The sequence below is a fragment of the Fundulus heteroclitus genome, chromosome 17 (assembly GCF_011125445.2).
Source record: "Fundulus heteroclitus isolate FHET01 chromosome 17, MU-UCD_Fhet_4.1, whole genome shotgun sequence".
In the NCBI taxonomy this organism is placed as follows: Eukaryota; Metazoa; Chordata; class Actinopteri; order Cyprinodontiformes; family Fundulidae; genus Fundulus; species Fundulus heteroclitus.
In genome coordinates this window covers 12,714,665-12,739,704 of record NC_046377.1, presented here as the reverse complement: position 1 = coordinate 12,739,704, position 25,040 = coordinate 12,714,665, and the positions used below count along the sequence as shown (strand labels likewise).

General features: G+C 37.2%; 2 protein-coding genes across 6 annotated transcripts in view; one reads left to right on the top strand and one right to left on the bottom strand.

The window, feature by feature from the left end:
* Window positions 1–25,040, bottom strand: part of cacna2d4a (calcium channel, voltage-dependent, alpha 2/delta subunit 4a) — a 130,532-nt gene that overhangs the window by 23,537 nt on the left and 81,955 nt on the right. The window lies entirely within an intron of this gene.
* The window catches only part of lrtm2a (leucine-rich repeats and transmembrane domains 2a), a 37,793-nt gene continuing 28,053 nt past the window's right edge, over window positions 15,301–25,040 (top strand). For 2 of the 4 annotated variants that reach the window (XM_021309652.2, XM_012850863.3), the window contains exon 1: window positions 15,301–15,992. The gene's annotated coding sequence lies outside the window, so the exon portion shown is untranslated. Of the gene's footprint in view, window positions 16,008–25,040 lie in introns of all 4 variants that reach the window. The other 2 variants (XM_021309630.2, XM_012850855.3) reach the window with 1 other exon arrangement.

The window sequence follows — 25,040 nt, the reverse complement described above, 5'->3', positions numbered from 1 at the left end:
AACAAATCCATCTTGTGGCTGTGGCATAACATGTGTAAAAGGCACTGTAAAGATGGTGGTAAAATAGGAAATAAGACTACAAGGAGTCCTTTGCAGGAAAGTCAAAGGAAGGGCTGCCAATGCAGCAATGATACTGTAATCACAGGCAGAGATTAACTGATGTATTAGAGCTAGATCAAATAGGTCGAGGAAAAGTAACACAGAGATAAAGAGACAAGAGCGAAGAAAGGAAATGATAAAATGCAAAGGAGATGATACGGGATTGATTTTATTGATGTTATGTTCTGTATACTTTTGACTTATACTCAATGTGGGCTTTAATTACAAAGTGGGGGAGACCAAATGTTTCTCCTTGAGCACAGTAAACACCAATTTCTCATTTTCTGACTAAAGTCTTTGCATGCAGACAAAAAGTGAAATGCAAAAGGCGAAGAGTGAAGGGCGGTGGGTGATACGCAAGATGACTTTTGGTTAAATGCGATAATAGAGCTCTAAAAAGCAGGGACATCAAGAAGAAAGTCATGCAGCTTTTCAAATATCTGATAAACTGACTAAAGTAATTATGTGATTCTAATCTTTAGAAACACATGTAATTGCTGCACTATAAATTAGATTAGCTAATGAATTTAGTTTTGGTAACAGTTTAAATATTGCATTATCTTGATCTTGTGTTTAAATACAATGGATCGTTGTGTAGTTATTTTAACCAAGGAAACTAGTTTTTCTTATTATAATTGAGCATATTTCATACTCTCTCATAAAAACAATCAGATAAACGCAAAAAGGGATACTTTTTCAAATAAAACATAGGAGATTCATGCTCACAAGTGATTCAAAGTGAAAACGTAACAAGAAAAGCAATGAACAAAACAATTTAATACTTTTGAGCTTGCTGGTTGGGATCTGTTTGCATCCAACCAATGACATCTGCTTTCAAATATAACCTAAAGAATCTGAAGCCAAGGTTTACCCGACTCTTTATTGTGCCTGTAACCTGCATGAGTAATAACAATAAGCAGGTTACATTTTCCCCAACACTGTAATAATAATAATAATATTCTTATTAGAATATACATACATAGGTGCTCACTTCTCATTGTTCCATGTTATGGTTCATTGATGTATTATTATAAGGAGAAACAAACACTATGGTGAGCAAAGTCACCAAAATAAATTATAGATGAAGTATTTAAACCCCTTGAACTTTTTGTAATGTTTTGTGACCGGATAGACCTTCACTCATATGATACATTAAACAGTTCTCCATGAGAAATTCCAAGCTTGAAGTTTTGTTTAATAACCTAACATTACTTTTAACTGGATCCCTGGCCTAACTGCTGTTTCTTGTTCTTCATGATGCCATTTGTTCACCAAGGTTCTCTAGGCCTTAAACTGTTTCAATTGCACATCTGGAAATCACTTACATGATGTTTTCTGATGAAACAGTAACAGTCTGGTTGTGTCTGTATTGTTAATCTATACAACAATGGAACAGTTCCATTACGTCCTGGTTTCTGTTGTCGTGTAAAAAGACAAAAACAAACTTCTTAGAGAGAATCCCTGGCTCATGTTTAGTATGACAAAAATCTGTAGAAAAATAATGCACACAGGCACAGCATTACATCTCCCTACAATTTTATTAACCGCGAAAGAAGAAAAGAAATGGCGGATAGTGGAGTATTGTTTTGACTGTGCCATATAGCCATGGCTATGATTTAAAGTTACCTTAAGCAACAGTTAAACCTCGTTGTCTTTCCATAGGAAATCTATATTGTCTGCCATCTCGAATGTTCATTGGCAGCTTCTAGGCCGGTGTTGTGGCTTTATTATGCCTGTTAGTAGCGTCGTTGGACTCTTCCTCTCTAATGAACCCACGTGACACAGCATGTCCCCTGCCTCTGACCCCCACCATGGTGCTGCGTTTACTTCATGAGTTGCCTGTGCATGCCCGCGTTTCTTTGATGTTTCTTTGACCGTGTCACAGCACCACCAATGGGCCCGGCATACCTACCACAACCTTCTCAGTTGTGCAGCATCCTCTCTTGTGGACACAGTTTTTTTTAATCCTTTATGAAAATGTATAATGTTCGTATCTGTGTAGACAAGAGTTACGGGGTCTAAGAACATATTTCCACTACACGTCACGATTTGGTCTGTGCTTTGACACATAAAACCCAATAAAGCACATTTAGGTTTATGGACGTAACATGGTGAATGTCTGCAAAGGACTTTATCTGTTGAAGGATAGTGTAAGGAGCGGTTAGGAGTTAGTGCTACAGAACTCGGCTGCTCTTTCTTAAGTTAATTTATTACTTTAAAAGAACTCAAGAATTTGCTTACACACACGCACGCACATACACACACACATATATGACACACACACACACACACTGCATTACTATTTCTCTTCATCACATTTACAGTTTAACTCAAATTAAAGCTCTATGTGGCTTGTAAGACAACAACAGACTTTCTGAAAAGATGCTTTGAAAGACCTTTGAGCCTTGTTTGAAATCCTAAATGTGAGTGTGTTTTGTCTGAAGTGACTGTGGGCAAGAAAATTACTGTTTATCTCAACAGATGTCAAATGTATGTCTTCTCGTACAATGTCTCACTCTGTTTATTTGTTCTGCCGTGTACACAATCTCACAACCATCAAAACTGTCAAGGAGATGGTCGGATCGAAACAAACGTGCGCCAATGATATCTTTCTGGGTTACAAATGTCATTTGTGTCGTTTTTGTCTGTCAGGCTCAAAAACACATTATTACAGTTTGTAGCTGCAAATGTCAAATCATTGTCAGAAGATGGAAGCAGCAGTTGAGAGCTATTTTTTCTTTTCTCAACGCTTGTGTACAATTAAACCTTTCTTTGTATCTTCTTCAAGGTTTCTAAAAGGTTATGTAAGTTGCTTTGCCTTGCCTTCGTGAAGAGATAATGCTCCTGTAATTACTGCAGGTTACCATGGAAAAGTGAGACATTTTATCAAGGCAAAACCATTACGGCTTAGTAAAAAAAAAAAACCCACATGACTTCTTTTTATCTGCGAATGTGACAGTCCAGTGAGTCTCTATGCATTTTCAAAATGTATGCAGAGAAATTATCAGGAAAATGCTCTGTTCTCACATAATTTAATTGAACATTTTTTTTCCCCTAAGATTTGACATTACATATTTCCATTTATAGGGCTCTGAAAAAGTATTCCCTCCCTTACCACTATCTTCTGTTTTTGCTTGTTCTGTCAAGCAGATCAAACAGAATTCTATTTCAAACAAAAATAACCTGAATAATACAAAAAGCTTTCAAACGATGACCTCAAGGGAAAATCACTATAATAACGGACTTATTATAGAAAAATATAACAGCCGCCCACATTAAGTCATTATTTGTAATCAACCAAATTTAGCTACCCAAACTGATACCTGATTACTGCCTGACCTATAAAGTCAAGAAATCAGACTTAAAACCTGTCTGATAGCAGGAAGTAGGCTAAAAAGCAACAAGTCATGTCCTGATCTAAAGAAATACAAGAACAGAGTGTTGTAATTGTTCTACCATGTCAACTAGTCTTGGCGATGTTACTTGCAGTCCATAGATGTAGAGAAAGAAATGCAGTTCTATCCACTTAATATCCAGGAAGAGGCTGTTTCAGCTGATCAGTCATGTGAGGTAAATGTTTGCCAAGTCAGAACTTATTCAACAAATGTGTTTCCATTTCCTGTTTTGCACGTTAACTATTTTTCAGAAAAGCCAAGGACCACCTCAAGCAAGAATAAAAACTCTTCAAAAAAGGAGGAAGTTATTTAGCATTTTGATATTTCCATCAATATTTTCTAATGTGATATTTCAAAATACGTATTAAAGAAATGTTGACGGAAACATGACCAGTGAGAGCCTTTATCCACAAACGGAGAAAACCTGGAACAGTGATGAACCTTCCCAGGAGTGGCCAACCAACAAACCAAAATGACTGAAATAGCTCACTGATGAGTCATCCAGGAGGTTAAATTAGACCTAATGGAACAACCTAAACCACTGCTGGCCTTATTTTGGTCAGTTAAGTCCAGTGTTGACAATTTAACAATAGAAAAGAGATTGGGAAAAAAAACGGTATTCATGGGAGAGCCCAAAGGCCAAAACCCCTGCTGATAAAAAAAAAAAAAAAAAAGGAAAAGAGAAAAGCCTTTTGTGTCATTGGCCGCATCTTTGTGATCCCTTTGATGAAGACTTATGGGAAAATATTGTATAGACTGATAGAAACAAATTTTGCTGGATGTTTTATCCTTGTGCAAAGGGGGTTGCTCCTTTCAACAACAGTGTGTTTACTAAAGAGGAGGACTTGCTTAAAAAGCCAACGCCTCAATGCCCATTTACCCTTAGACAAAACACATTTAGCCAATAGTCATCCTAGAAAGGGGAAATTAACCCTTTTTACCAGAAAACATGGTGGAGGCAGCATCATGCTGTGCAGAAGCATTTATTCAGCATTTCTTTCTGGAGATAAATACAGGGCAATAATGAAAGAAAACCTGTTAGAAACAGCAAAACACTGGAAATGGATCAGTTTAGAATAGAGTATACTCATGTAGTAAAATGGTTTTAGTCAAAGTCAACATAATAATCACACTGAGAATTTGCAAAAATTTGAGTTCAGGGGGCTAAATATAAATGTGTGCCACACATTTTAGATCTTTATGTGTATGTCGTTTTCTATACACTTAAATTACACACTAATTTGTGCTACTGTAGCAAATAAAATGGCAATAAAATACACAGCGTTTGTGGTTGCAGCGTGACAAAAGAAGACAAAACACATGTAAGTAATGCGATTAAATTTACACGACTTTGACATTGAAGGTCAATGAAAATTTATAGATGCACAACTGCAGAAGAATAGAATATTTACATACTAAAAGCAGACACTCAATTTGTAATTTGTAATCATTTGAACAATTAAAGAAAACCTTTCAACCCCAAAGTTGCACAAGAGCGCACACACAGTCTGTGCAAAAACTCACAAACCTCTGAGGAGTTGACAGAGGCTGCATTGACATCATGTTACCAAAGCAACAGGCAGGAGTGAGGGGATTGGACAAAATGATGATGACTCAACCTCCCTCCCTTGTCTTCCTCTGTCTCAGCATACTCTCCTTTTTTCATAGACGAGTCTCTCACTGTATCTTTTCGGACATCAAGGTTGCAAACCGAGGCATGTGCTTGGGCACAAGCATGTCATAGTTATGAAATACAACTGTACATTGTAAGCTTCACACTGAATGGGCTTAGTACTGATTTCAGAATCAAAAAAAAAAAAAAACGAAAACAAAACATCTGGCCTAACACGGTTTCTTTTCTTTGTGGAATCCAAAAGTCCCGTTAAAGATGGAATAAGGGTGATCAAAACTGCAATGGCGCAGGAACTGAGCTGAAAGGGTTAAAAGTCCGGCCTGTTTCTTATAAATGGAAATAGATGCTGTTGACATTCAGTCTATGTGCGGACCTTTCAAGTCAGCGGAGTCTACCTCAAGTTAACCTAGTTTCCGAGCCCTCTTGAGCGGCCCTGTTGGAGGCGCACTCACTAAATCATTCATAGTGGAGAGACAAGGAAAAAAACTTGTTTCTGTGCCTGTCTGTGTGAGAGTTTAAAAACATGAATTCAAAATGCTGTATTTTTCCTTTATTCTCAGTAATGAAAGATGGTGATCTATATGGCAGAATAATGGGATCATGGAGCCAAAAGGACTTTAGAATATTTTTTGAAGCGCTGATTTGGTGAGAAATCCAATGACATTCTGAATCTTTAATAATGTATTGGAGAAAGAATTTGCTACTCGTGTATCTTTTAAATTTGTGATGACCAGTCTTGCTTTACCTGACTTAACTGAATATCTATTCTATTCAATTGTCCTGTTTTCTGCACACAATCAGCAATCAAAAGAAGTCAATATAGTTGCATCTTTTTAGTTTCTTCCTTGTTTATAATAATTTAGGGTATTTTAAAGGACATATTTAATCATTTATCCCACTTTTCTTTATAATTACATTCTGGCTTGAAGTTCACAATTGCTAAATTGTTTTTTAGCTTTGAAGTTGTGACATATGCCAAAATGTGTGAAAGAATGAAAAATAGTGACCACATAGCAGGTGAAAATGCAGACAAAAGTTGCTCCGAGCAGTAGCAGAGAGAACAAACAAACCAGCACTCCACACAGAAAACTGGGTTAAAAATTATGGCTTGTGACAAAAGCTGTGATTGAAAACACTACAAATCTAACAGCATTCAGGTAGTTATAATTTCTGCACCCGTTCTGACCAGCATTGTTACTCTCATCAGCCCTCAGATTTCTACTTACAACTGCATCACCAGGACACTTAGTATATTGGAGAGCAATGCCATGATAGTGTAAAACACAGCTGCAGTGAATGAAAGCAGCTGAAAGTCCCACATTTTTACAACATAGTCAGGCATGTTTAAGTCCGGATGTTTGCACTGCTCTTCAGTAATATGCATGTCATGCTGCTAAAAACTCTGTTGTCTAAAACATAAAACAGTTTCCCAGTAATTCCATGCTACACATGTATTTGGTTAGAAGAAGATTCAATATACCTGTGACATATTCGAAGATTAAGATTGATATCACACACTTTCCAAATTATTTTTAATCATCTTCTTTTTCATACAAGATTCCAAATTTTTCTGCTTTTGTCCCAATCGGGTGCCAGTAGATGGGAAAATATTTTTGGTTAAGAAAATTACACATACTTTAAAGGACATACACCCTACCTTTTATGGCAAGGCGTTTCTCTTACTTGCAACCGGTTACTCCCCATCCCTACCTCAGCCTGCCCAGCATCACTCTCTAATCTTCTCTGGGAAATGCCTCTCAGCCATTTATCTGGCTTCTATCAATATGGCAACTTTCAAAGACACAGAAAGAAATTGCTGAATTTTTGGAACTCTCAGAGAAGACACACTCTGGGTCCCTGAGCAAGACCCTTAGCCCCAGAATGCTCCATGGGCGCTGCACAGTGGCAGCTCACTGCTCCCTAAGGGATGGGTTAAATGCAGAGGACAAATTTCACTGGAATGCTTCCTGCAATTACAATATTATTATTATTATTATTATTAAGCTTGTGTTTCTGATTGCATACTACACGAAACTATAAGGTAGAGAGGTTTTAAACAGCAGTACACAATTGAGATTCTTGTATGGATCTGCTATTGGTACCATATTGTTACATACCATACCATTACATTGTTACATTGTTTTTCATTTCAATTGTTTACATCTATCTATCTATCTATCTGCTTGCTGCTGGTACTTTTACTTTTTAGGTTTAGCTTACTTAATTTGTCATAAGACAGTCTAGTCTGATTGAAGATTTTTTTTTTACTTTCTTGTTACTTCCTCTGGAGGAAGTAATTTTTGAATGGGTTGGACTTTGAGTCATTAGATTTTGAACAGCCAATCAATTCTGGCGTTTAATGGCAATTCTGAAAAAACACATTTAGATTTGCATCAGTTGATTTAAGGAAAGCCTACAGATTCTGGGTGAAGCTTTATATGTATTTTTATACAAAGATAGATCCATAGATCCATCCATCCATATGAAATTCTGTTAGGACTGAGATGCCAACTGATGGGAGGATGAAGCCTATCCCTGCAAAGATTGGACAAGAGGTCGAGATGCACTTTTGAGGTAAACCTCTGCAACAACAAATCTAAAGTGTAAACCAATGAACAATCAGTGGTTTGAAACCACTTGGCAATTAAGGGAAATTGCAGCCCTAGGCAAAGACTTAGCCACAGTCCTTGATTAAAGGTGCACTATTTAAGGACTTTTGTCTCATTCTGATCGATGGAGCTGTTCACTGAAAGGGTTTGTGTTTAACAACTTGCCAAAATATGCCCTAGAATATTCTGGTATTACCATCTAAACCGAAAAGCATGCAAATTAGTTATACTTTGGTCAATTCTGAAATATTTAAGATATGTTTGTACAAAAGATTAAAATAAAAACTAAAGTTCTGCGGGAAAAGTATCTAAAATGAGCCAAAAATTGTGAATTTGAACAATATGTACTCCCAATGAAGAAACCCTTATACTATCATGTTGATTCATGAAAAACAGACAGGAGAGGGGCTCAAGTGACCTTTGGGATGAAGCGTCCGCATATACAATAATCCATATGTGTGTAAAAATATAGGTGGCTTTGAGCCACTTTCCCACTCAGGGGCGTGTGGTAGTTGGTCCAAGAGCGCCTTGCCAGGTCTGTTGTTAATACGATGCCTCAGGTCAATTCATCTTCACTGACACCCAATAGCAGAGTAGATTACAGAGCAAAGTAGGCGCATGGTTGAGTAAAGAGAGAGATAAAGAAAGAGAAGTGGTCTCTGAAGGGTAAAAAACAGAGGGGTGGTGACAGTCACCATGTAAGGTAACTTTTAATGAAGGCAGCAGAATGTATTTACATTTGTATGTCATCAGTATTGTTGGCAATAGAAGGAAAGGACTGTGGGTTTTAATCAAGATGAGAAATGAACCAATACCGCTGTTCATAATAAATACACAACAGTGAAATGCTGGGTGACATAATGGATGCCAAATGTAAAAGTTAAAAATAAGCTCTCTTGCTTTAGACGATTGCTGCAAAGGTTTTTGCATCACATAGTTCCTGCATCACCGATGGAACAGAGCTGGCTTTAAAAGTTGCCTTGGCAGGAGAGCACTGGCACTTCAGGATGATTTCCGTGCCAGAAGCTTTCTTTGCTAAATGTACAAATAGCCAAGAAAACTTAACATATTGCTCACATGTGAGAATAAATCAGGCTTAGCTTGATTCCTTATCTGTTTTACTTCTCTACTGAATTAAGGAAGCAAAGGCCCAAACACTTAATTTTAAATTTTCTTTCAATGGTTAAAAACACTCTCAGACCTCTGATAGGTTGCAGTACTGTACGACAGAGTGCAGCAGTGATGTTTATCTCAATAATTCACTTTGACACAAAGAACAACATCCATCATGTGTCTTAGAAGTCAAAGTAGGAGCTTAATAATGAAGATAGGCACGCATGAAAGCACTGAAAGGCTACTAGACAATAGGAAAACTTGAAATGAACTGAAAACTTTGTGTGATGTAAAAGAATTATAGATCAGGTGTTTAAGGTTGTCAAATCTGGATTATCATGTTAAAGCCACAACCTTAGAAAGGAAATTTTAGTTTTTTTGCATATGGTGGATCAACACAGTTTTGTAAAGTGGGAAGAAAATATTCAAGGGTTTTCACTTTTTTTTTTTGAACCCTTTTATTTAACACTCCTGTGTCAATACTTTGTACCAGCATTTTCTTTCTAAAGGCTAAAGCTTTTGTACATAAGGTAACTTTATATAGCCCCTTACACAGGATTGAACACCACAGTGTTTCAAGGTAAAAATAACCAAAATAAAAAAACACAAAACATTAAAAATGATTTAAATAGAAAAATAGCATAAATACAACATTCCATAATAAACTAAAGCCAATCTGAACAAATGGATCTTCAACTGCTTATTAAAAGTACCAACAGGGTCAAGACTATGCAAAGATGAAGGCAACACGTTCCACAGTCTGAGTGCCACAGCTTGAAAAGACCAATCCTCTCTGATCCTGAAATAAGATTAAAACTGGAATAATGTGCCTTCTCTTTCTTGTGTTGGTTAAAAACCTTGCAGCAGCATTCTGCACTAACTGTAGTTCTTTTTAAAATACATAAAAAGGCTGATAAAATTGTCAAGACGAGATGAAACAAATTCAGCTTTTGACCATAAATTTCAAAGTTTAGAAATAATTCTTATCTTAAAGAAACTATTTTGGATTAATCCATTAAAATTACACTCTATTGACACGGCAGAATCAAAAATGATGCCATGGTTTCCGAGGCTTGGTTTGACAGAGGAGGCCAATACACCCAGAAATTGCTTGATTTCTGTTATTTGGTTGACATGGGGTGATGATTAGTGTTTGTCTTATCGGAGTTCAAGAAGTTGTTACAGAGCCACTGTTTGATACCATTAACGCACTTTATCAAGGAGGACAACTTAAAATATTCTTTGGCCCATTCTCCTTTGCAAAATAACCCATGATCAGTTGAATTGGATGGAGAGCAGTTTTGATGATTAATTTTTAAGTCCTGACAGATTCTCAATTAAACGTAGGTCAGAACTTTGACAGGGCCATCCTGTTACATTAATATAATTTGATCTAAACTATTCTATTGCAGCTCTGGTTGCATGGTCAGGGTTGTTGTTCTGCCGGAAGGTGAACTTCCTCCTCCAAGTTATCTACACTCTATCCGTCCCTGCAACTGCATCCCTGACCTGTTACCTGTGTTCTCTGGTCTCCAATGTGTTGTTTGTTTTCCAACAAACATCTGAGTCTGTCACAGAACATGTGGATTTATACTGAGAACAAATTACACACAGGTGGATCCTGAAGTAACTGCTTGCCTTGGATTATATCTAAAGGTATCAGAATAAAGGGATCTAAAAATAAACGTGTGCCACACTAAAATTTAAAAACAGTATTTCCTTTTTCTCCTTAACAGTTATGCACAACTTTGTTTTGGTCTATCACGTAAAATATAAAGTAAAGCACACTGAAATTTGTGGTTATGGTAATGCAAAAGAAATGTTGAAAATTCCTATGGATATATAAATAACCTTTATATAAATACGTGCAAGTCACCAGAAATCTCAACTACCAGCCAACTTTGACTGTGTATAGCATTTAAGTTATTGCTGCTCCAAGTTACTGAATCTTATCACTGACTGACAATCTGAAAGACTATTTTAAAAGACTAATTATATTTTCTTTTTCATTAAACATGTGGACACCCACACACATACACATACACAGTTTAAAAGTAAATGCTTGCTCTACAGTATATAAAAAATATAATCAAATGGGAGAAACTCTTAGAACAGCATATTGAGCCTTTGCTGTTATTGCAGCCAATCGTCATACCAATAAACACAGTGTTGTACTGGCAGAAGCTTCTGGCTGCTAAAGGAAATTTCTACTGGCCAAGAACAGGACGAGATGGCACAGAAATCCTGACCAGATTTTATTTATGTGAGGGTTTATTTGTTCTGCTCAGTGAACCAGGCAATATTTTTACTTAACCTGTAAAATGCCCAGATCCATGTGAGCAAAGCAAAAATGTGATATCATCTAGACAGCTCAGCTACTGGACACATGATCAGTGATAAATGGGAGTGTTGGTTTATTTATATCCTGGGCAGAAATGCCGCAAATCTCCAACTCATTTGGATTTGGATTTTCTTGCCAACTGATTAATGTAAATCTGAGATTATCCTCATCCTTTGAACTTTACTTGGGGACCAAGTTATTGCTTGGCAAACGAACACAATGTCATCATCTACAAAAAGCAGTGCAGAAGATAGACAGTTGATGAAAACCACAGAGTTCCACAGGTCAGTTCTAGAGATGATCGTAATAAAAACGCAAACGGGGATATGCAAGCAGAACAAAGGACTTCACTACCGCCACATTTCCTGATAAGCAAAAAGAGACCAGCATTAGTTAGGGAATGCAGAATGAACAGACTGGGTGAAACAATCATATGTAAAATATATAAATGAAGCAGGGAGTATATAATTAAGGCAGATGAATGAAAATAATAACTAATAGCAGATGCAGTCCAATCAGGCAAGTTTATGCTGGGAAATTAAGCTAAGTGACAGCCACCATGTGTATTAGCTCTTCTGAAAAATATCTTAACTGGAATGAGTAGCTGTGATATGTCTAGATGTGACTTGAACATTGTTATTAGTGTCATTAGATTTCAATCTTCCAACATTACATATAATTGTATTACTGTTGTTTCATGGTTCAGTACCATTGGCCAGCACAAATGAGATGCTGATTAAGCTCCAATCCCATTTTACCCCAGTCTTATATAAAACAGTCATGTGTCGCTCTACTTATCACAATTACAGGGAATTGGTTGGGTTCTGGGCTCAGAACCCATTTTAAAGGACAGTCTTCAAATGTTTAATAGTGTTAGAATAAATTGTGCCTATGTTTTAACCACTAGACCCAAACAGTCTGCTTCGGATTAAGGAAACGTGATTAGAAATAAGAAAAAATGAGAAACCATCAAGGCTCCAGCCTGCCATAAACTAAAATGTGCTTACAGACCAGTGTCACTGTCAGGAGCTAAGTCAGTTTTATATCACCATAGAATGAGAGCCCGACTGACCAACAAAGAAGTCTCGAGTCCAAAACAAACGCCTTCAAACCTGACTAATACCTACAGCTGCCTACATTGACAAGCCAAATGCATGCTGGTGAAGTTTGTCATTAAACAAGAAACCTTAAACTATTTGGCCACAATTACAAAAGCTTTGAGGAGTCAAGAGGAGGCTTTTAATCACTAGAGTACTACGCTAACTGTCAGGCCCTAGCAGTGGCAGCAGCATGCGGCCCAACCATTCAGCCGCCAGGGATAATGCCACATGACAGACAGTAGGGGCAGGGTTCTTTCACATTTCTCGTTTTAAAACGTCACACTTGTTTCAGACTTTGTGTGAAGGGTAAATCAAAAGTAGACTTGAATAATAATCAATCTAAGAACCACCATATTTATTAATCAATGTTAATTTTTGTCCTTTAGAAAATGAAGACAACAGTCTTGAAAACCAGACCTGGAAAATAGCTAAAAATAAAATAAAATACTTCCATACTTTTCAAAACTGCATAAGTCACCTGAGTGTTAAAGAGCAAAGGTTGAGGACTACCTTTAAGTTCTTCAACTTCACTTCAAAACAACAACATGAACACAGCTTTGCTAAAGTCATGAAGTCAAAGCATTTACAAATTCTGGGTCTCTGCTTGAAAGCCATGTTGGTGTCCTGTAGCTAACCAGTAGAGTCAAATATATGTCCAGAATTGTGCCAGAAACTTTGTGATAGTTATAAAGAGCTTTTTTTAGAGGTGCAACCTGCTGAGGGATATTTAAACAAATATTATTAGTGCAGTCTGTACATATTTGAATATGTAATCCCCCCCCATCTGAAGATATGTGAAAATCAAGTCAAATTTGTTCTCAAAAAACAAATAGTTCAAATAAATCACTGAAATTCAAAACAATTAAAAGATTGATGTCCATGGTGGTTGTCCATGGTGGAATGTGGTATTAATGATATTTAAAAAGCATCTCATTATGCTTTTTATATATCATTGCAAGCTTTAAAATAGTTAAAAGCCTGTATGTTTTTCTCACCAGGAGACAAATTATACTCTCTGCAAAAAAAGGTTAAGATAATACATATAGAAATGTTAGTTTTTATTTTACCCAAATTTTCCTCTGGATAGATTTCCTTGAGGATTCAGTGTTCTATAATTTTCCCGCTGCCAAGTGTGCCAAATGATTCACATGCTCATTAACAGCATAATGTGTGTGTCTGCTATGATTCACTCCATGTAAGGAAGCAGCCAAGTAATTATATGGCTGTGTGCAAACAAACATAAAATTGTCTGGTCCGCTAAAAACTCTCAGATTCCCTTCGATATCTCACCTTTCCCACAAAATAAGACAAAAAACATAAATCATAAAAAAATGACCTTTCTGAGGATCTACAGTATAGATTCTATACAAACCTTGACATACAGGTTATGCATAGGATCTGAGCTATTTTTAGCCCTTTTCTTCAGTTATTTCTTCAGTTATTCAGTTATATGAATATTATATATGCTGTTAAAAAAGTAATTGCCTGCTTACAGATTTCTTCTGTCAATGTGTCTCTTATGCTAGAAGAAGACTACTGGTCCACTGTTCTTTGCAGAACTGCTTTAATTCAGCCATCTATGAAGCTTTGTAAGCATAAACAGCCCATTTACAGTCAAAACACATCATGGCAATTGAATTTAAAGCAGGACTTTAACAGGGCCAAAACAGTAACTCAATTTTGAACAATTCACATGTGAACCTGCTGGCATGCTTTGGATCCTTGTCCTGCTACATAACCAAAGCATACTTGGACAAAAGGTCACAAATCGATGGCTGGATATATCCTTCTGGATGTTCTGGGAGAGAGCAGAACTCCTGGTTTCATCAATTCAAATAAATGATTGCAAAGCAGCCCCCCACCATCAATGTGTAAGAGGCGGTATGACTTCTTTTGTTGAAAAGTTAGTTTTAAGCTAAATCTAACAGGATGCACACATTAAAAAAAAAATCCACTTTTGTCTCCTCAGCCCACATAACATTTCCCCAAACGTTTTTTTTTTGTTTGTTTTTTTGTTTTTTGTTTTTTGGGGGGGGGGCATCTTGTGTTATCTTTAGTCCTGCCATTGCAAGTCTCATATCGTGCCACTTTTGTCTATTTTTTTTTTTTTTTTTTACTGTTCAATGTTGAACTCAGACTTTAATAGAGGGTGAGGTCTGCAGTGCTTTAAATGTTTTTGGTTTTTTATTTCTCGAATGAGTCTTCTGGGCATTGATGTATTAATTTTGGTAGGTCACCATAATTCCTATATCACTCCAGTTGTGGATATAGGATCTTGCTGTGGTTTGCTGCAGTCACCAAGCATAAGAAATTACTAGGAAAGCCTTTCCACATTGACTTTGTGACATATTTGTTTTTGAATATCTCTAGATCGGGGAATGATACATGTTGTCTTTGCAGATTGCTTACCCTACTTCGTGTTGTCAGACAGGTTCTATTTAAAAAAAAATGTAAATCTGAGAGTTTGTGAATTCACACCTAATTCATGATTAAAATTAGTATGGATATTGAGACTAGTTTCGTTATCTGAAAAAGTTAAGTGTGATAAATAAGCCTGAATAGTAGAACACTGTCAGGGGGCCCAATACTTTTTCAAGGCTCTGTAAGTCCATGCATATGTAAGATTTTATCCATTTAAATTCCCACTCTGAACACACATGCAGCTGTTGCGAGAGATGCCTCTGGGAAAGGAATAAAAATGAAAAGCGAGTGAGGGAGGAGTGAAGAGGGGAAAAAAGGAAAAATAAATCGAGGGAGGAGAAAAGCCCATGTGGCGGAGGGAGATTCTCATCTTCACTGAAATCATCAGATCCCTCCCTCCTGCCACCTTTCCTTCCATTGCAAGCTATGAAATTTAACATCTCTGTTTCTTTCCCCGCTTCCATCAACCTCATCCCATGGTGTCTTTTGCCTCCCCGACCTCCCACCTCTTCTCTACTCCTCTCCACTCCCCCCCTCACAGCTTTCACTCTTTCGAATCATCCCTCTCTCTATTCCACCTCCCTCGCCCGCTCTCTGTCACTGCCGGAGAGCTGCAGGCAGACGAGGCAGCATGCACTAATGTTGCTATATTTGACAAGGCACGTGCACACCCTCTCTAGCCACATGCACGGCTGCACGCACATATGAGAAAGGGGAAGGGAAGGCGAGGGCACCAGCTCTTTAAGACACACGGGATGCGGCTTAGCGCTGGAATCACAAACATAGCGACACACGGAGAGGGGTAATGCATGACGCCAGCTAACCCACCCCGTTTTTGCTCGCTCTCTTTCTCTCTCTCTCTCTCTCTCTCTCCTTCTCTCCCAGACACACGCTCACGCCTCTCAGACACACGGCAGAGCACGAGCCAGGGAGCGGGACATCCTTGGACGTGTCATTCATATAGGGAAAAGATCAGAAGGGAAGGATTAACTCTCTCCAGCCTTCTCCCTCTAAGGATTTTATCCTCTCTTCCCTCCTCGTGTTCATCTATCTTCACCTTTTTTTTTTTTAACAATCCCCCGTTTTTGCACAATTCATGGGTTGGCTGAGTGAAACAAACTGATCACAATCTTGAGCGTATGGATTGCTTTAACTGAAGCAGTGGCAGTTTTTCCTTCAATGTTTTGTCCTGTGAGAATATTTTTGACTGCTCGTTTTCCTAAACAATACCTTTGGATGAACGGCTGACAGCAGCAAGCTGTGAGGCTGGTGCCGACTGAGGTATGTGGTGAAAAGGTAAGCCTGGAAATGGTGTTAGTTATGTTTGCCACACTCAAAAACACACACGATTGAAAGATACCAGCAGATCATCGTCAGTGCAGCATAAATTGAACTCATTTTTAAAGCCAGGTAAATGGTGGCAGACACACAATTCATAAACCAAATGAACAGCAGCGGTAGTATTTGGTTTTTGGGGGCAGAGCCTGCAGATGTAAACAGGGAGAGAAGTAACTAGACACTAATTAGAAAAATCACCTTCAGATAAAGAACACTACACCATTGGCTTTTCAAAACAACTAATAACTAAATAACAATTAACATGTTTTATCCAAAACTGTTTGTATGCTTGTGCAAAAGGTCCTGATGCAGACCTGTGTGATTGAGCCTATAGCTATGGTTGATAGGATGTAAGTCTCCTTTGCATATTTATGGTAAATATAAATATATCAGAGGTCCAACCACAGTTCCTGTCCAGGTCAGCCTTTATAGTGAAATTCATCCACTTGCCATGACATGTTTTCTACAGCATATCATGTTGTAACTGGTGCAAAAAGAAGTGACGTTTGTTTTTGTTTTTGTTCAACTAATGCATGCTGCAATGCAAGCAGTGCAAACTTCACGTATTTGTTTTGAAATATTTCAAGCAACCCTGGCAGTAATGCTGACTTTATGTGGATATTTAACATTAGGATAATGATCCAGCACTTGTTCTTTTTTTAGTCTAACCTTCACTCTCTCTTATGTAATTTTAATCCATTTAAAACCCTCTGACTGGCGTTATTAAATGATGCTGATTCTCAGTCTGAGGATGTAGGGTAAAGTGCTGCAGTTTTTTAAAACTTGCTCTAAAACACTTAACTCTAGCAGCATTTCAGAAGGTGTGACGTAAAAGTGATTAACTTAGAAGTGATGAAGCTGCATTGTAATTATATGATGCTGTGAGTGTGAGCTTGTCTAATGTCCCTGAGGCTTTTGTGTCTCTCTATTTTTTCTGACTCTGTCAAGTAACAGAGACACATCCTGACATCATTCCAGAGAAAACAATTAAGATTGCTGAGTGATTACATGGGCAGCGCAGTAATTTGGCATGTCTAATAAGCAACAAGGCTGCCACTTCAAACCAACCGGATGGCTTTAGTGAAAACATCCATACAATCATTGTAAGCATTCCAACTTGAATCAAATTAATGACGTTTGATGGACCAACCACAACTGCAAAAACAACACATTTTGCTCAAGATAATTGGATGTGAAAGAACTTGCAATTGTTTTTACTAATTTAAACGGACATTGCTGCATCTATAAAAAATACAACATTATATGGTGCTTTAAAAAGTGTTCATAACCAAGGAACTATTTCACATCCACAAATCTCAGTTATTGGGATTTCATATGACCAAAGCAAAGTAGCATGTTATTGTGAAATAGAAGAAAAAGGATACATGATTATTAATCTTTTAGGTTTTTTGTTTTGTTTAGTTTTTTTTACAAATAATCTAATAACTGTGGTGTGCTTTTGTATTTAGTCAATACGTTAAAAAACATGTTTTGCTGCGACTCATGGGGTGTCTATTCCTTATTTAAACATCTATAGAAAGATGTTTTCCATGTTCATCTTCGCAACAGAACTCAAGCTAAGTTGCACTGGATAGAGAGCATATATGGCTCTTAGCTGGATTTTTACTTTGACTGGGCCATTCTTAAAGCATGAATAAGCTTTTATCTAAACCACCCCATTTTAGCTCTGGTTTGATGTTTAGGGCCAGAGTCCTGCTGAAACCTGAACCTCTGCCTGAGTCTTGAGTCCATTTCAGCTTCTAACAAGGTTTCTTCTAGCACTACCCTGTATTAAGCTCCAGTCATCCTCCCATCAACCCAGCTTTTCTCTTAAGGCTGATAGAAAACATCAAGATGCTGCCACCACCCTGTTTCACCATAGTATGGTATGCTAAGGGTGATGTGCAGTGCAGAACAGAGCATTGTTGGATGTTCAAAGCTTTGGATATTGTTTTATAACTTCACTTGACTTGAAAAATCTCCACAATTTCAGAGCTGACCTGTCTGCTACGCTTCTTGGTTTTCATGAGGCCGTTTGTTCATTAATGTTCTGAATCTTACACAGAAGTTAAATTACACACGGAAGGACTCCATTTATGAAGGCAATGGATTGTTTTGTTTTTTATCAAGGATTAATTGTATTCATCTTTGAGTAAACAAAGATGAATACAATTGCACACCACACTTTTCGGGTTCTTATTTATAAAAGACTTAAGAAATATGTATCCTTCTACCCCTTTACAGATCTATCTATTTTGTGTCTTTGTCAAACTCACGAGGTCTCAATAAAATACATTAATTTGTGGTTGGAACATGACCAAATTCAGACATGTTCGAGGGGTGTTAATACTTTTGGGAGGTGCTGGCTGTTTTGGAAATTGCAGGGAAAATAAAATTGTAGAAGCAGGGTCTGTTAAAGTCAGGATTAAAGAAGAAACATAAAAAACAGAGTTAGGATGTTCCAGCCATTTACAAGCCGACCAATCACATGGGGAGGTAAAACGTTTGTGCAAATTTCTGCAGCATGTGGCTGGGAACATGTCCGCGATTCCATTTGTCACAATACTAGCATGTGTTGAGGTGTGTGTGTGTGTGTGTGTGTGTGTGTGTGTGTGTGTGAACACCACTTTGCAACGTCTCTCTGCTCTCCCGTGTAAGAAATACATTAAAAATTGATTTAGGAAGCTTGGCTGCACCTCGCTGCCTTTGTTAGCAACCAACATTGGAGCACACGGCAAGATAGGCATTAATGAGCAGATTTTGACGCAACTATATTACAAATTCGTCTAGCTTTTTGAGCCGTTTATAAAGTGAGTAATAGGTACAGCTCAAAGTAGATGATTCGATGCACTTACTTCTAAAGCTGCTTGCTCAGGGGACCTACTTTGACACATCCACACACACAGACATTCTTCCACACCTAGATAATCCCCTTGTGCTCTTTTGGAAGCACATAGGGCACAATTGCAGTCATCTTGATTAAAATCCATTAGTCAGGCCACGTATACTTGTCAGAAGGATGATGAAATATGGCTAAAAAGGGGCTTAAATGGGCAGATCGGACAGAGATGCACACAAATAAGCGCACACACATACACACACCCATAGGTACTCCAGTGCAGAGGGATTTTCAACTCTTAGCTGAGCTGAGTTTAGCAGTTAAAGATGTTAAGAGAGGGGTCACTTTACGCACAGTCATCATATTACTAAAGCAATTACGCGGCACTATTTTGGTCCCCTTTTAATAGACTGACTCTAATGAAGTGCATATTTACAGAAGGAAACAAATGAAAGCAAACTTATGAAGGACAGGCAGTAGAGGTGCTACCCGAGTCCACGACATGCCAATGCCTTCCCATGTATTTACACAGTGTGTACACTAAAAGCGTCCATGTGTAGATTTTGGCTGCCCTCATGTTCAGGTCAAATGGATTAAAACAAGTCTTTCTGGGAATTGCCTGGCTCACCACCACACTACCCATTTATTTTGATAGGAGCTGATGGATAAACAGGGATACATGGCTGCTAAGGTGACCATCAAGAACAACCTGTCATCACTTCAAACCTGCAACTGGGGCTGTGCAATAAATTACAGTTTTCATGACCCTTTGGCATGTAAGAATTAACTGTACCCTGTTGCGATTCTCCCAGGTTCATTCCCTGTAAAAGTGGTCTTCTCTATCATAGACTTCTTTAGTAATAAAGAAGTCTACAGACATAACAAAGGAAATTATCAGAAAGTTTGACTGCAGACTAAACAAAGATGTTTCAATTAATAGCTTAAATTGATTAGTCAAAAGGCAACTCTAAACAAATGGAGTTTTAACCTTGATTTAAATCAACTCTGGTTTTCAGCACTTGTCATTGATCACTGACTAAATTTAATAAATAATCATGATTGATCATTGCTATGAAATAAATTATGCAACTATGATTGTTTCCATTGAAAAGCCTTGCTTACAATATAGACATGATTAGAAAAAAATGTGTTGTCAGCTTGGATTGCAAATTTTTTTTTCTGCATACAGCAGACAAGACTACAAGCTCCTAAAATGTTTAAAACACATCGAATATTTACTTTAGACAATGTCACAGCTGCAGGAGGAAATTCTGGTAATTCAGAAATAAACGGAAGTCTTCTGCAGGATTACGATGAGTTGAGCCAAAATGAATGTTGTAAAAAGAGTTTATTGGCTGCTACCAATGACAAGAAATCCCTGCAGCAGAAAACTAAAATAATCTTTAACCTTCTTTTGTAAAAGGTCCTCACGTAATTCAGTACAGCATGCACTGACAAGTCACATTTAGAGGCAACTTTATGGGGACATGTTAAACAGGAAGGTGTGAGATGAGTGAGGATAATAACAGTTTAAAAAGATGGACAGAGAACACGTAACGAGTTGGTTGACTTAAGTAGTACAATTTGTGGTTATTTTAACATATTAATCTAACAATTTATAACAGCTTTCACCCTAAGTATAAACTTTAAACTCCTATCATTCATTTTTAAGTCTCAGCACAAGAAAAGAGAAAGCACTGTGTAAAGAAATCTTTCCAATTACTTTTAAAATATAATTAAACTATAAAATGCTTTCTTTCATTTTTATTAGTTCTTCACCTGTTTACAATATGACTCAGCGAATATTGACGTAAATACTTTATCACAATACATTTCTAGGGATACTAATCTATGGAAATGTTTTTAGCCTTTTTGCTGCAATAATTTTAACTAAATTTAGACTTAACTGAATTTGTTATAGTAAGTTAGGAATTGGGCTCTTTTCTCTTGTTATTGCCAGGAAAAAGTAATAAATTACTTTAGCCACTTGTATATTTTTTCATACTTGATAATGACTTGATAATGATAATGAGTATCTAGTGATGAAAGTTCAACACTGGATACACAGTTGATAAGGTCCCCTTTGTAGTCATAAAATTGTCAACACTACTTTGAATATTTTTTATAATTTGCTGTTTTGCTGTATTGTAATACTGATCCCCCAGTTGGGCCATTTGATTGAAATATCAGAGATTAGGACATCAAATCAATCCATAATAATTCTTAAACAACAACCTATTGGTGGACTTTATTTTTTGGAGCTGCAAAACCATATTTCTGCATGAATTTATGAAAAGATTATAGGAAATTACTTTAGCTTTGGTTGTTGAGCATACGCAAAATGAAAAAGTAAAAAATCGGATCCAAAAATACCAAAACTGCAAAATCATTAAATGGTAAAAGTGCAAAATGACCAGCAACTGCTGCTGATAATGGGAACAAGACATTTAAAGGTTGTGAAAAGTAGCTAGTCACAAATCGCTAGCAGTTTAAATAAAAAAGTTATATATTTTGACTTTAGTTCGTCTCTTGGCCAGATTTTAACAAAGTTTGTGCTTTGAACCAGGAATGCGAAGCTATAGTCTTAGTTCTGCTACTGATAATAGCACTTGCTGCTGATCAGACACATAGCTGCCCCCTACAGGTCAGCTGTAGATACAGAACATTGTTTTCCTGTCTAAAGCACAAACCTCTAAATGAGAGCATCTACTTTTTTATAAATTTACCTGCATTTGGCAAGTGCTAATTGGCACCTGTGGTTGGAATCAAGGACAGCAACAAAAGATGTCAGACAAACAAGGGAAGCATTCACTGCTCAATACATTAAAGATGAATTACTGGTGTAAATATGGAGTCACTAAAATCATCAAAAGCAAGACATACAGAGAAAGTTTCACTAAATAGATCAGGACTCCAAAGTTTCTCATGGAGTCACCCATTAAGACATTATGTACAGCACTACAGCATTAAACCCATGCAGCCTAAAAGGAAATATGTTTTTCTTCAATTTAAGACCAGTGAATTTTTCTTCCTTTTTTATCCATGCCACTACGCTCATTTACAAAGAATAACTTGAAATTTCCCAGCGGAGCTAAGCTAATGTGACTTTAATCACATGCAGGGAATCCATCTGCAGTGCTTCCCTGATTTGTGCCTCTGTTACTTTGTTGAAGAAAGGAAAGGGGATTTAGAGTGAGAACTTGAACGAACAGGAACACCAAGAAAGGAAACAATGATGAATGAAGGCTTCACAGATGAAGACATGTGAAAGACTAACATGAGAACAGAAAACTGAGCCTTATAATTGGCTGCAAAGCGTTTAAAATTTTGCTCTGTGTCAGGCAGGTAGTATTAAGAGTAATTTTGCCACAATTAGCAGCAATGAGGCTTGCAAACAACAATCCACATCGACACCAACTCAGACTAAAAGACGCAAGTGGTTGTGGAGAGGAATCTTAATGCCCTCTTTGTTTACCTCCTAGCACTTATTTTTACTTCCTACTCTCCTGTTGGGATTTCCTGCCTCGTCTTATTTTCCCAAATCCTTTCATCACTGAATGTTTTTCCACACCTCCTCTCCTCGTGATTTCTCTGACTTTCCCTTTTCTCCCTCTCTCTCCTTTCCCTGGATTTCCATATTTAAGAAAGCAACCTGCTCACACTCCTGACAGATTGATGAATGTTACTCATGAAAGGGACTGACAGCCTGTACAGTCAGCTGAACTCCCAATGACCTCCTGTTTAACCTTGATGGCCAAAAAGTTTCTGTTGTACATTATTCTCTTTTCTATCTGCCTGTTTATTGTGGTGCAGGCACAGATTTACATAATTACGATGCATAAAAATGCACCTTCATTTCTTAACAACTATGATAAGATACACCTCAAAGAAAAACAGGCACGTTTTCAAGCTTTCTCCACAAGCACACAGCTAGTAGGGGTTTGATGATAGTTGCTGAAAAGACAGTAATTCGAAATTGCCCTGATTGACCCAAAAGTCAACAGTTGTTCATGTGCAAACAAGCCTTCCATACCCACGACTCATTGTACCTTATTTCATAATTATTTCATAGTTAAAGGGGTTGTGTTGAACTGGGTTCAAAGTTTTTTGAGGTGCAGACGGAAGTTGAACATTGCTTGCGGTATTCCTCAAGGGTCAGCGCTTGGGCCAAATTTTTTGGTAATCAAACAATTTCTGTAAAACATCTAATTTAATAAAAATTGTACGATATGCTGACGATACAACTGTTTTCTGTGCTGGAGATGAGTAGAACAACAGTAGAACAACTATTTAAGGATGTAAAACTAAATTAAACTGAAATCATGTGAGGAAAATAAGCTGCCGTTCAACTTGAACACATACTGGTCATTTATTTATATTTAAATAAAGGTAAAGACCCCGGATAAGCGGAAGACGACGGACGGACGGACGGTAAAGGGGGTAAACATTGAAACTGTACATGAGAATACATTTCTTGGCATTATTATTGATGATTAACTCAGTTGGAAACCTCATATTAAATATGTTCAAGGTAAAGTATCAAAAAGAATCTTTTTGATTTCTGATTTTGTTTAGAGCCAAAAATAAACAACTACCAGAAAAAATTCAAAAACCGTTCAGGAGAGGTGCTTTATAAGTTAAGGGGTGAAATATATATCAGTGTAATTTTTTAACCTCTTGAAAACTTTCTAGGCTGATTTGGCCATATATATATATATATATATATATATATATATATATATATATATATATATATATATATATATATATATGTATGTATGTGAAAAAAATCATCATAACCTATTTTCAGTTTTTGTTGATGTGACCGGATTTTTCCATTAAAAAATACACTTCCTCAAAAAAGGCTTCCAGAGCATTTCAACATGTGCTGTCTGGTAACGTGGCATTAAGAATTGCTGTCTTAATGCCAAAGAGAGCCCAACAGATTTACCTTCACAAGTGGAGTACTATGATGCTTTCCCCCTAGTGCTCCGCTTGATTTATATATGCAAAAAACTTTAAGTTAGATATTATTTTGGGACTATTTCACGTTTCAATTGACACAAATGAGACAAGATGCTAAAAGGAAGAAAAGGTGGCAAAAATAGAGAGGAAAAAAAAAAAGAGTACAAGATAACGTCCTCTGAGTCTGCTTCTACACCTGCAGAGAGAGGTATAAAAAGACCAGTAAAACCAACCAATAAAGCATGATAGGTACAAATACCTAAGACCTTTATAACATCACTGAAAAATAAGTAGTATTTAATAGTTAAGATGTATAAGGTGACAGCTAAGGATAATGATAGGGGTTTTCTGTACAGAAGTGAATCTTTAACCACCTGGATCCAAGCACTTGTAGGTGTTTGCGAGAGTATACTTGTATATGTAAGATTTGTCCATAAGAAAAATGCTCAGTAATGGATGTGAGGAGCCAAAGACCTGCCCCCCAGAGTGCTGAGGCAGACACCAGGGAAACCAGAACCTCAGACGCCTGAACATTTGGAAGAAAAAGAGGCCTACATAACCCCAGATCCTCCATCATCTTTAACAGTGGGCATCAGGTCTTTCCTTTATGCCATCCCATTATAGTGTTTGCAGCATAAAATCTTAATCTTAGTCCAATTTGATCAAAGTACACAGGTCCAGTTGAACTCTCAGTAGAGTTTAGCACCTACCAACATTCGTGAGGATTGAAAAACAGTGTTTACCACCCTTCTCCATCAGTGACTCTTTGGTTAACAACTGACTCACTGTGTACAATTTGGGTCCTCGAGTTAAATTGGTCTCTGTGTCATGTCATATTTGTTCCCCAGGAAAGCGGAAAATCATGTATTACTTATTAGAAGTTACTAGTAACTCTGACAGTCTTTAAAAAGTCAAGTTTAATTAAAAATGTTTCTGTGACATTTAAAGAGATTGGTAGGGATGCCAATAACTGTAGCACTGTTGATTTTGTTGAAATAATTATTTCTTACTGTAGAAGTTATTTCCTTGCTATTTAAACAGACTCATATTATAAACTGGATGTTCATTAACTTGTCAGAGTGAGATTAAGCAACTGTAATAAAATATTCATATATTTTAAGGATACATCTTTACCAGAGGGGCGGTCAGTGAATCTGTCCTGGCCTGTATATAAAATGCAATTTCAA